This window comes from Phyllobates terribilis, unplaced genomic scaffold (genome assembly GCF_046119375.1).
Source record: "Phyllobates terribilis strain yellow unplaced genomic scaffold, ASM4611937v1 Scaffold_3__8_contigs__length_932513732, whole genome shotgun sequence".
Classification (NCBI taxonomy): Eukaryota; Metazoa; Chordata; class Amphibia; order Anura; family Dendrobatidae; genus Phyllobates; species Phyllobates terribilis.
Genome location: NW_027362763.1, coordinates 842,037,363 through 842,048,263, shown reverse-complemented (window position 1 = coordinate 842,048,263; position 10,901 = coordinate 842,037,363).

Below are 10,901 nucleotides of genomic sequence, written 5' to 3'. Positions count from 1 at the left end.
GGTAAAAGGGAATTTGTCAGCAGGATTTCACCCCCTAAACTATTTATTTGCAATGTAGCTTTGTCGAAGACAAGTCCAGCAATACCTTTACATGGCCAGTCCATTCCTCAGTTTCTTAGAAATCAGCATTTGAACGGATATGTAAATGAGGCCCCTGTCACTCCAGATCTCTTCCCTGTCCTGCGCTGTCTACTCCTGGTTGACCAACAGTCTCTATACTGTGTAACCTCAGGCAAAAGAGCCATGAGCCAAGTAGGAGGATGTGGGGCTGGGCGTGGAATAGAGCTGGAGTGACAGAGGCTTCAGATCTACAAATAGTTCTTTTGCCTCATTTGCATATCAATTCAAACGCTGATTTGTCAGTAATGAAGGAATGGAAGGTACTGCTGGACTTGTTTTTGAAACAGATACATGCACATAAAAATATTTTGGGGGGTGAAATCCTGCTAACAGATTGCATTTAAGCATGTTGGGATTAAGTATTTGACATTTCCACCACATATGTTGCCACAATTGCTTCTACACACATAATTGCTATTAAAGATGCTTATCTTGATTTCACCTGCCATAATCTTGCTTCTAGGTAAAATCTCCAAAAATTATTTTAGCATTTCGCTACTCTGTCACCGTACAACTCAGTAGCGTTTTCTTCAGATCCTAAGGCTTTTGGCGAGTTTTTTACGCTGTGTATTTTTGCTGTGTCAAAATCATAGCGTCTTAGTTTCAGCAAAGCCGATGGGATTTATAGAAATCTATTTCCCACTGTGCTTTTTTTTTAATCAGCGTAAATAGATTCTGAGACTGTTTTTTCGTGACATACTGTAGTTCATGTTAGTGGTAAAATTTGTTCGATGTAACTTGCGTTTATTTGTGAAAAAACGGAACTTTGGCAAAAATTTAGAACATTTTGCAATTTTCAAACTTAATTTTTACGCCCTTAAATCAGAGCGATATGTCACACAAAATAATTCATAAATAACATTTCCTACATGTCTACTTTACATCTGCACAATTTTTGAAACCTAACAAAAATTAGGAAGGTAGAAAGGTTCAAAATTGACAAGCGATTTCTCATTTTTTCCTAACAAAATTTACAAAACTTTTTTTTTTCTAGGGACCACATCACATTTGAAGTGATTTTGTGGGGTCTATATGACAGAAAATACTCAAAAGTGACACCATTCTTAAAACTGCACCCCTCAAGGTGCTCAAAACCACATTCAAGAAGTTTATTAACCCTTCAGGTGCTTCACATGAATTAATGATGGAATGTGGAAGGAAAAAATAAACATTTAACTTTTTTCACAAAAATGTTACTTTAGACTGAATTTTTTACCTTCAGAATGGTAAAAGGAGAAATTGGAAACCAAAATTTGTTGTGCAATTTCTCCCGAGCACACAGATACCCCATATGTGGGGGAAAATCACTTTTGGCGCACAGCAGGGCTGGGAAGGGTAGGAGTGCCATGTGACTTTTTGAATGCAAAATTTGCTGGAATAATTAGCGGACACCATGTCGCATTTGAAGAGCCCCAGATGTGCCTAAACAGTGGAAACCCCCAACAAGTGACGCCATTCTAGAAACTAAACCCCCTCAGAGAAATTATCTAGATGTGTGGTGAGCACCTTAAACCCCCAGGTGCTTCACACAAGTTTATGACGCACAGCCGTGAAAAAAAAAAAAATCATATTTTTCCCCAAAAAAATGTTTTAGCCCCAATTTTTTTTTATTTTCACAAGGGTAACAGGAGAAATTGGACAACAGGAGTGTGTTGTGCAGTTTCTCCTGAGCACGCAGATACCCCATATGTAGGGGAAAACTACTGTTTGTGTGCACGGCAGGGCTCTGAAAGGAAGGAGTGACATTATGAAATGCAGACTTTGATGGAATGGTGTCATGTTATGTTTGTAGAGCCCCTGTTGTGCCTAAACAGTGGAAAACCCCCACAAGTGACCCCATTTTTGAAACTAGACCCCTCAAGGAATTTATATAATGTGAAAATGAAAAAATATATATTTTTCCCACAAAAATGTTGTTCTAGCCCCAATTTGTTTCATTTTCATGAGGATAGCAGGAGAAAATGGGCCCCAAAATTTGTTGTACAATTTCTCCTGAATACGCTGAAAACCCATGTGTGGTCGAAAACTACTTTTGAGGCACACTGAAAAGCTCAGAAGAGAAGGAGCGCCATATTGGAATTCAGATTTTGCTGTAATGGTTTGAGGGTGCCAACCATTGGCAGAGCCTCTGATGTGCCAGAACAACAGAACACTCCATAAGAGATCCCATTTTACAAACTATACCACTCAATGAATTCATCTAGGGTGCAGTGATCATATTGACACCACAGGTGTGTCACAGAATTTTATATCATTGGGCGGGGAAGAAAAATAAATAACATTTTTACCACCAAAATTTTGTTTTAGCCCCAGATTTTACATTTTCACTTGGGGAAATGGGTAAAAATGCACAAAAAAATTGGCCCACAATTTCTGCTGAATGTGGAAATACCATATATGTGGTTGGACAGTACTACTTAGCCACAAGGTGGGAGCGCCATTTGCCTCCTGGATCGCAGATTTTTCTAGAATAGTTTGCAAACTCCATATACAGAGTCCCTAAGTGCTAGAAGAGCAGAATCCCCAGTCAAGTGACCCCATTTTGGAAATTATACCTCTTTGTGAATTTATCTACAGGTGTAGCTCTACGCTGAGCACTTTTATTGGGGTTGCCATCTAAATCTCCGAGTGACGCGATTAATTCACTAGAATTAGACAGCACTTTAATACACAAATAAAATTACGCATACCACCAGATCACAGGCCAGACGGCGTCCACAGTGCCTCCATCTGCCTTATTCCAGGGAATCTTTCACCGGTTCAGTCTGAATCACAATATTTCAGAGATTTACATGGAAATTCCAGTGTAAGCGCTCAGCGCAGAGCACAGGATAAATGTGAGCAAGTCTTACTGCAATCTTTGGGAGGCAGAATGAACAAATCAACAGTAGTTCAAGAATTGGTGTTAATGATTTTTTATGCTGTTACTCGTGCAATATAAGTGACTAGACAACTTTATTTTCCGGGTCGGTGCGATTACAGCGATACCAGAATTAGATCTGGTTTTTATGTTTGGTTGCTGTCACACACTAAAAGATGCTTTTTTTTTTTTTTTTTTTGCAAAAACTAGTTTTTGCATCGCCATATTTTGGTTGACAAGAGTCATGTGAGGGCTTGTTTTTTGCGGGACGAGTTGGTACTATTTTCGGGCACATGACATTTTGCTCGCTTTCTATTCTGATTTTCGGGAGACAGAATGAACAAAAAAACAGCAATTCAAGTTTTTTTTTTTTATATCGTTCCATGTGTGGTAAAATTGATAAGGCAGCTTTATTCTTCAGGTCAGTATGATTAGAGTCATACGACATTTATATAAAAAAAAATTACGTTTTGCCGCTTTTTCACAATAAAAACTATTGTATCGCGCTATTCTGAGAGCTATAAACTTTTGTTATTTTATTTTTCTGCTGATGGAGCTGTATGGCGGCTTGTTTTTTGTGGCACAAGATGTTCACTAAGAGGGTTAACTAGTTGAATGTTTATGTTCCGGACGCAGTGATACCAAATGTGTACTTTTTTTTGTTTATAAATACTTTTCATAAAAATATTTATGGGTACAATATATTTTTTTATTATATTTTCACAATTTTTACTTGTTTACTTTGTCCCACTATGGGACTTTCACCTTTTCAGGCTGATCGCTTATAAAAGCATAGCAATGCTATGCTTTACAAGCTGTCAGCGCTGCACTGACAGACAATCTTGCTACATCATGATGCACTGCGCATGATCTAGCAAATTTGCTAGCTCTGGTGACATGGATGTCGTCATGACAAAATCGGGTCACCATGGCAACGATTGGCCCCTTGCAAGGACGTCACGGGGGCACCAATCCAAGGGCAGAGGGGCTTCCTCTGTCTGCCTGCTCTCTAAATGCTGTGATCGATTTAAATTGCAGCATTTAGGGGCTTAAAGTGACTGAAGCGGTGCACCACCACTCTTGGCACTGCGTGCCGTGTGTCAGCTGTAAGAATCAGCTGACACCCGGCGGTGACAGCATGCGCACAGCCTCTGTGCGCGCAAAATTGCCTGAACGTATACATACGTCCAAGGTCGGTAATTACGGTCATAACTCAGAGAAATCTTTTTATTTCTCATGCTGCAATGATCTTTTGTTCTCAATTCACAGGCAAAATCTGTCTTCAGTGATTGCATGTTTTCCCATTACGGAGATAGGAGATGGCAGCTGGAGCTCAAACTAAAGTAAGCCCGCAAGGGCAGGGTGCTCTTCCCTCTGTACCAGTCTATCATCGTTCGTTCATTTACTGTAAGTGATATCCGTATTTTGTATGTAACCCTCTCTCATGTACAGCACCATGGAATCAATGGTGCTATATAAATAAATAATAGGGTTGAGCGAGTATGTTCTGTCCGAGTATGCTCGGGTCGAGCTCCGAGTATTTACAGCAGCTCGGTGATATGGTTGAATCGCTCCCGTGTGCATGATTTGCAACTGTTTGACAGCTTTATTACATGTGAGGAATGTGTAAGAAATAGACCTTCCTCACATGTAATAAAGCTGTCAAACAGTTGCAAATCATGCACACGGGAGCGATTTAACCAAATCACCGAGCAGCTATAAATACTCGAAGCTCGGCCCGAGCATACTCGAACAGAACATACTAGCTCAACACTAATAAATAATAATAAAGTTCTACGGACAGGTAACATGGAAGAGGATGGAGCAGTGAGACATTCTACTGCAAGTTCTCCTGAAAAGAAAATTACACTTAAAATTGAGTCTTTATAATAAACTTATGATTTTAATTATTGGAGGAAAGTTTTTTTTTTATGTGACTATTGAAAAAATGTCTAAAACGTCACTTTTCAGCTTAGCTGTGTAGACAAAGGATGAGCAGAGTGATCTGATCATTACAGAGTGAAATAGTTAATGACAGTTTTACGGTACTGATGGAAGACAAGACAAGTATTACTAACAACGTACACATGGCTAAGGCTCTGTATGCTATATATTCCTTTCACTTTCTGATAGCTTTAAAGGGAATCTGTCGGTATGATCACCCCTCCTAAGCCATCTATATGGACATGTAGGTCATAGTAAGCTGAATAAAACGATATCTTGATATTTGTGATCCAATGTCGTATTCCAGAGAAATCATGTTTTTTTTATATGTAAATGAGCTGTTCCAGGCTATGGAGTAGATATGGTTTTTGGTTCCTGAAGAAGAAGTGGGCTTACTAAGAAAGGCGTAGAAAGAGAATGTAAAATAACTTTTTTTTTTTTTTTATCTGTGGCATTTAAACGTTTCTTCATCAGCTGGCAGTGCGGATATGACTCGCCCCCTGGGCCGTGGGGCACTCTGATCCGGGCAGTAGGGGAACGATGGGAGTAGTAGTGGCGACCCGGTTCCGTGGCTCAGGGTGGTCAGGCCAGTGGTAGTCTGCTAAGTGCTGTTGATAACGTCCGACTACGCCACCCGTGGATTTGCGGTCATTAGGAACCGCCGCTGCAGGGCAGACCGCTGGGGCTGATGGTGTATGCAGCTGAGGTGGTGTGACTCCCCACGGGAAGAGTGCCGCCCCAGTGCAGTGTAGTGGATGGTGGGAGTGATGGTGGTGAGAGTCCCAGTGCTGATAGTGCTGGAGGAGCAAGGAGCACACAGACAACAGGTTGCAGTCCAGGGTCTTTACTAAAACAGATAAACTGACCCACAAACAGTCCCGGCTAGGAGGGGACCTGGATGTCTGAGAGCAATTGGGAAATTGGTCCTGGTCAGGGTGAGGGTGTAGGCCTACCGTGCTCCTTCTGGCTATCTCCTCCTTATAGGGTAACAGCCCACGTTTCCGAGCTTTCCGTGTACTCTCGCCTGTATGGCCTGAGACGTGGGTTCCTTTCTGCTCCCGGCCTGGTACGGCTTTACTGGTCCCTTCTGTTGTGGCAGAGCCTCCAGGTTTCTTAGGCCAAGGAACATACAGTCCCCTGCAGACTGGTTATCTGCTGTGGGATGTGGAATCCTCCCAGCCTCAGACACCAAAGTCTGGTAAATTAAGTCCTTTATCTGCCAAGACAGGCTCACTTCGCCTCTTGTCTCTGGCTTGTGGCTCTCCTCCTGCCACACTTCCTCTTAGGTGCAATACTACTTTCTGTCCCTGCTCTGCTCTGGGACAAGTCTCAGTCCTGAGACAGGTCGTCCAGTTCTCCCTAACCCTGCCCCCAGCTCCAGCTTTTATAGGGGCAGCCTGCTCCCCCTACTGGCCTGAGACAGGAGGTACTGCATGCTAATGTTCCCCTGGCTAGAGAACCTCCCCCTTGCTCTCAGACACAGCTTTATTATACTTGTGGCATCCAGGCCAAGGTGACACAAATACAGATCACAAACTTTACACTTTTTTATATTAGGCTATGGGGTTGACACTGATCTGCATGAGAATCTGCCTCCAATGCTTATTTTTCATGAAGGTTGAGATACCAGGGTCATAGGTAATGGCCGCACTCTGCTCTCCTGATCTCACTGCAGAGCGGTGTGTGATTATAAGGCCGTGTTCACACATTCAGTATTTGGTCAGTTTTTTACATCAGTATTTGTAAACCAAACCTAGGAGTGGGTGAGAAATACAGAAGTGGTGACATGTCTCTATTATACTTTTCCTCTGATTGTAAGCCAAAACCAGGAGTGGAACAAACACTGACCAAATACTTAATGTGTGAACGTGGCCTTACTGACACATCTGCAGGTTCCTTTCACCTTCAGATTCCATCTCACGGGCAGACAGGGTTACAATATTGTTACACTTCAGCAGAGCTCAGAGAGCTGCAAAAAATGTGTTTGTAAGGAGACAAAGTTCAGTTCTACTGTACTGTGTTAGTTACTTGTCTCACACTGGTAACTCCCCCTTTTATTTATAATAAGCTCTGGAGGCAGAGTTATCTTACAGGCAGAATCCTCCCCATAGCCTGGAAAAGGTCAGTTATATATGAGAAAAATGTGGATTTCTCTGAAACAAAACATCAGATTGCAGATATCAAGGCATCATGTTATTCAGCTTCCCATGACCAACATGCCCATATAGACGGCAAAGGAGGGTTCATCCTACTGACAAATTCACTTTAATAATCTATCACATTTCTTTAATATACTGCAGCCGCCCTAAAACACACATCTCGTTTTACTTCCTATACCAACAATACAGGAAGGAAATGTATGTCACTAATAAAATCGCCACCAGGAATTATTAAAAAAATACAAAACAAAATGCTTTACTTTAATTAATTGGATGTAGAAAAATTGTGCTTGTTCGCTTTAAAGTAAAATTTAAACACGTGATGCGTTTACTTTGACCTTGAAAATGACTTCCGCTATGTATTATATAAATCATTCCACCAATCTTACGTCTTCAAGAAACAGTTTTGCTGCAGTTTGGGGATTCCCTAGTCTGATATCCCATTTAGTAATTAGTTATTATCTCATTGTTCTGCATTTCATTGCCCGTGTCGGCGAGAGGGAAGTACAGAATTCCATCAGACCGCACAAGATGACTCCGCTGGTGTTTTCACTGGCTGACAGCCTGTTACACACAAAGTATTCCTTTTTTATGAGTCACAGACCGCGTCTGCTATTTATAACGCAAATTATAATTTGCCTGGTAATGTAATTAATAAAATGTATGAAATACCATGCCCAAATAGTTACATCTACAATAAAAAGTCTGCCCCTATATGTCGGCTGCTTATTCGCAACATTTATCATTAAGGGCTTGTTCACACAATGAGTTTTTTACTGAACATTTTTCAAGGGTAAAAAACGCTGCATTTTACGGCACCAGCAAAGTGAATGAGATTTCTGAAATCTCATGCTGTAGCTTATTTTTCCAGCCAATGCTCTGGTTTTTGGTGCAGAAAAATCTGCTGCAAATACTAGTGTGCACATACCCTTAAGAGTGTCAGTTTTTTTTAAAAAAAAAAGATCACCTATTTTACTTCTGGCTCCTGTTGGCTCCTGTTGGCTGTGCCCGGAAGGCAATATATGGTCTATGGCTCCTTATCAGCTCACAAAGGAGAATCTTTAAGCAGCAGCAAAATCCAATGCAATTTTTTTGTAGAATACCTTAGCTAAAATCATGATTTAAAGTAGATTAATTTTCTGACTTGTAAGGCCACATCTTCAATATGGGATTTTTTTTTTTTTTTAAAGGAAACCAGGGTGTAGAAAGGCACATAGGACCAGATACACAGCACAGGCATAGCAGCCAGGACATGTACATGTTGAAGACCTGAGCATTTTGGTGGTATATGCTTAGCCGGATAGGAAAACCCCATCAAAAATATCAATGTTGGGTACTAAGATTTGTAGAGAGTAACTACGTATCCTCAGAAGTAACAGGTTTGCCAAAAGCACAGATTTCTTATGATTTTGTAAACTTAAAGTACCACTCCAGCGTTTCGGTTTTTCTTCAGCACTGGAGAGGCGCTTTAAATCATATACTCACCCTCCGGAGTCTTCCCCATTTTCCGGTACAGCTCCGGTCCCTGCGCCATCTTGTGAGTGCAGCTTCTTATTGGCCGGAAGTCAGAAGCTACGTCACAAGCTTTGAATGCAAGTCTATGAGAGCCAGAACGAAGTTCTCATAGACTTATATTGAAAAGTGACCTCCGCGCGGTAAAAAAAAGCCAGAAGGCGAGTTGAAATAGGGGGCAGGGACTTACATTTAAAGCACCACTCCAGCGGTGCAATAAAAACAAATAAAAATTTAGCAAAAAAAGATTAAATTAATAAAATGTTTGTATTAACTAATTATATCTCCTGCTTTTCTTTGATCCCTAGTAGAAAAATCATGGGACTGCAGCAAATTATTTTACAGCTAAGGCTCTGTTCACACTTATTTACAATGGAGCTATATAAAGGGATGCTGGATCCATTTGAAAAAAAAAAAAAAAAAATTATAAAAAAAAGGACACCACTGACTTTAATGCGGTCCATGGAAGTTGCACTACTTTGCTTGTTGAGAAACTACAATACTCTTAGGCTAGGATTACATGTTGCAGTCACGGTGCATTTTTGGCCTCTCCTGTAATGAAAAAAAAAAAGAAAGCACCATTTGTTGGGATGATTTACAATCATGGAAAGATGTTGTGATTTTACCATAATTGCAGCAAAAAAAACAAAAAAATAAGAACCAAGTCTTACTATCAAAAGAAGAACAGTCCAAAAAAAAAAAAAGCCCCAGTAGGAGTGTGAACAGAACTTAATTTGACCGTACTAGTATTCCCCGTGATACTTTGAGGATATATGATAAAAGTAATAAGAACTATGTTTCCCGGTTTGTTAAAAAGTTAACGGTCTCAGATTTTTGGTTGTCACATAATATATACAAATTTAGTCCTGGCACTAAAACTCCAATAATGAGATCTTGTTTGTGGTATTATCTCTGATAGGCGAGAGGATATAAATAATGCCAAAAACTTACCAAGTCTCTGGTTACAGGACTTCTGTAGTCCCAGTGAGGTCAGTCAGTCTGAATAACTAAAAGTCTCTATGTTCTCCCCATGTTTGCCTGGGCATCCTCTGGCTTCCTCCCACACTCCAAATACATACTGATAGAGAATCTAGATTGTGAGCCCCAATGGGGACAGTGCCCATAATGTCTGTAAAGATCTGAGGAGTTAATGGCGCTATGTAAGTGAGTAAAATAAATAAAATGAGTGATGAGAGCAGAATTGTACCAATTTAAGAATTTTCACACTAGTAAAAGCTGCAAAAAAATAAAAAACAGTATTGAATGGGTTTTCCAGGGCTGAGATCAAACAAAAGGGTCATTACTTTTATATAGCTTCCCATTGCTGGGTATCCATATTCAGGACTCGGTCCTGCTGGACCCTCATTCACATTGACGTCACTACGATGCAGGGTAAGGTTTTAATACTAAAGTTTAGGACCGTCCGGACGGGGTACACCTTAACGCTGGTGGGATGGCTTAAGTTGTTGTTTTTTTTATCAAACACTGTTTACCAAGTACCCAATGTTATTTATATGCACTATTGCTTTTACTTTTTTACATACAGCAGGGTATATGTTCATTTTGTTTCGGTCTTAGGTTTTGTCTGTTTAATGGCCAGTGTGAACATAACAACTTATTCTCCAGTTAATTTTTTTTCGGTTAAGCGTTGGGATTTACCAGCTCTCACGCTGTACCCGGACATTAGAGTAGGAGCAGTCTAAATACCTAAGGCAGCATTTCCGAAACCTTTCCTCGAGACAACCAAATAAATCCTACTTGGGATTTCCATAAAGTTACGCAGGTGACTGAATAGGCTTCACTAAATAGATAATTTACACATTTTCATATGCTGTTCCAGGGCTCGCTGAGGACCGGTTTGGGAAGCAATGACCGATGAGACAACAAGATTGCACAATTTACTCATTGCCCCAGGAATGTCAGAGTATGACCTACTATGGGTCTCAGCTACTTTACTTGGGCAGATTTATCAAAAAGTTGGCAAACAAGTTACAAGGTTGAGGCTCCGTCACTGTCACATCTGTTGGGTCGGAGCTCTTGAATGACACTTGCAGTAGATGAGGTTTCATAAATTGGTTATTCTATTATTTTCCAAGCAGTTATGTTTCATCAGTCCAGTATGAAGTCGTACAGAAGTCAAGGTTTCCGCAGTTTTGTGACCATTTACACCATTTCTTGTCTTTGCTAGAGTTTTCTCTTTGACCATCTGGCTCATATTAAGAAACCATCAGACACATCTGGCGTGTGGACTGTCATTTATTTTTACTCTTTTCTCTGAAGAGCATTCATTTGTTACAAATATTTGC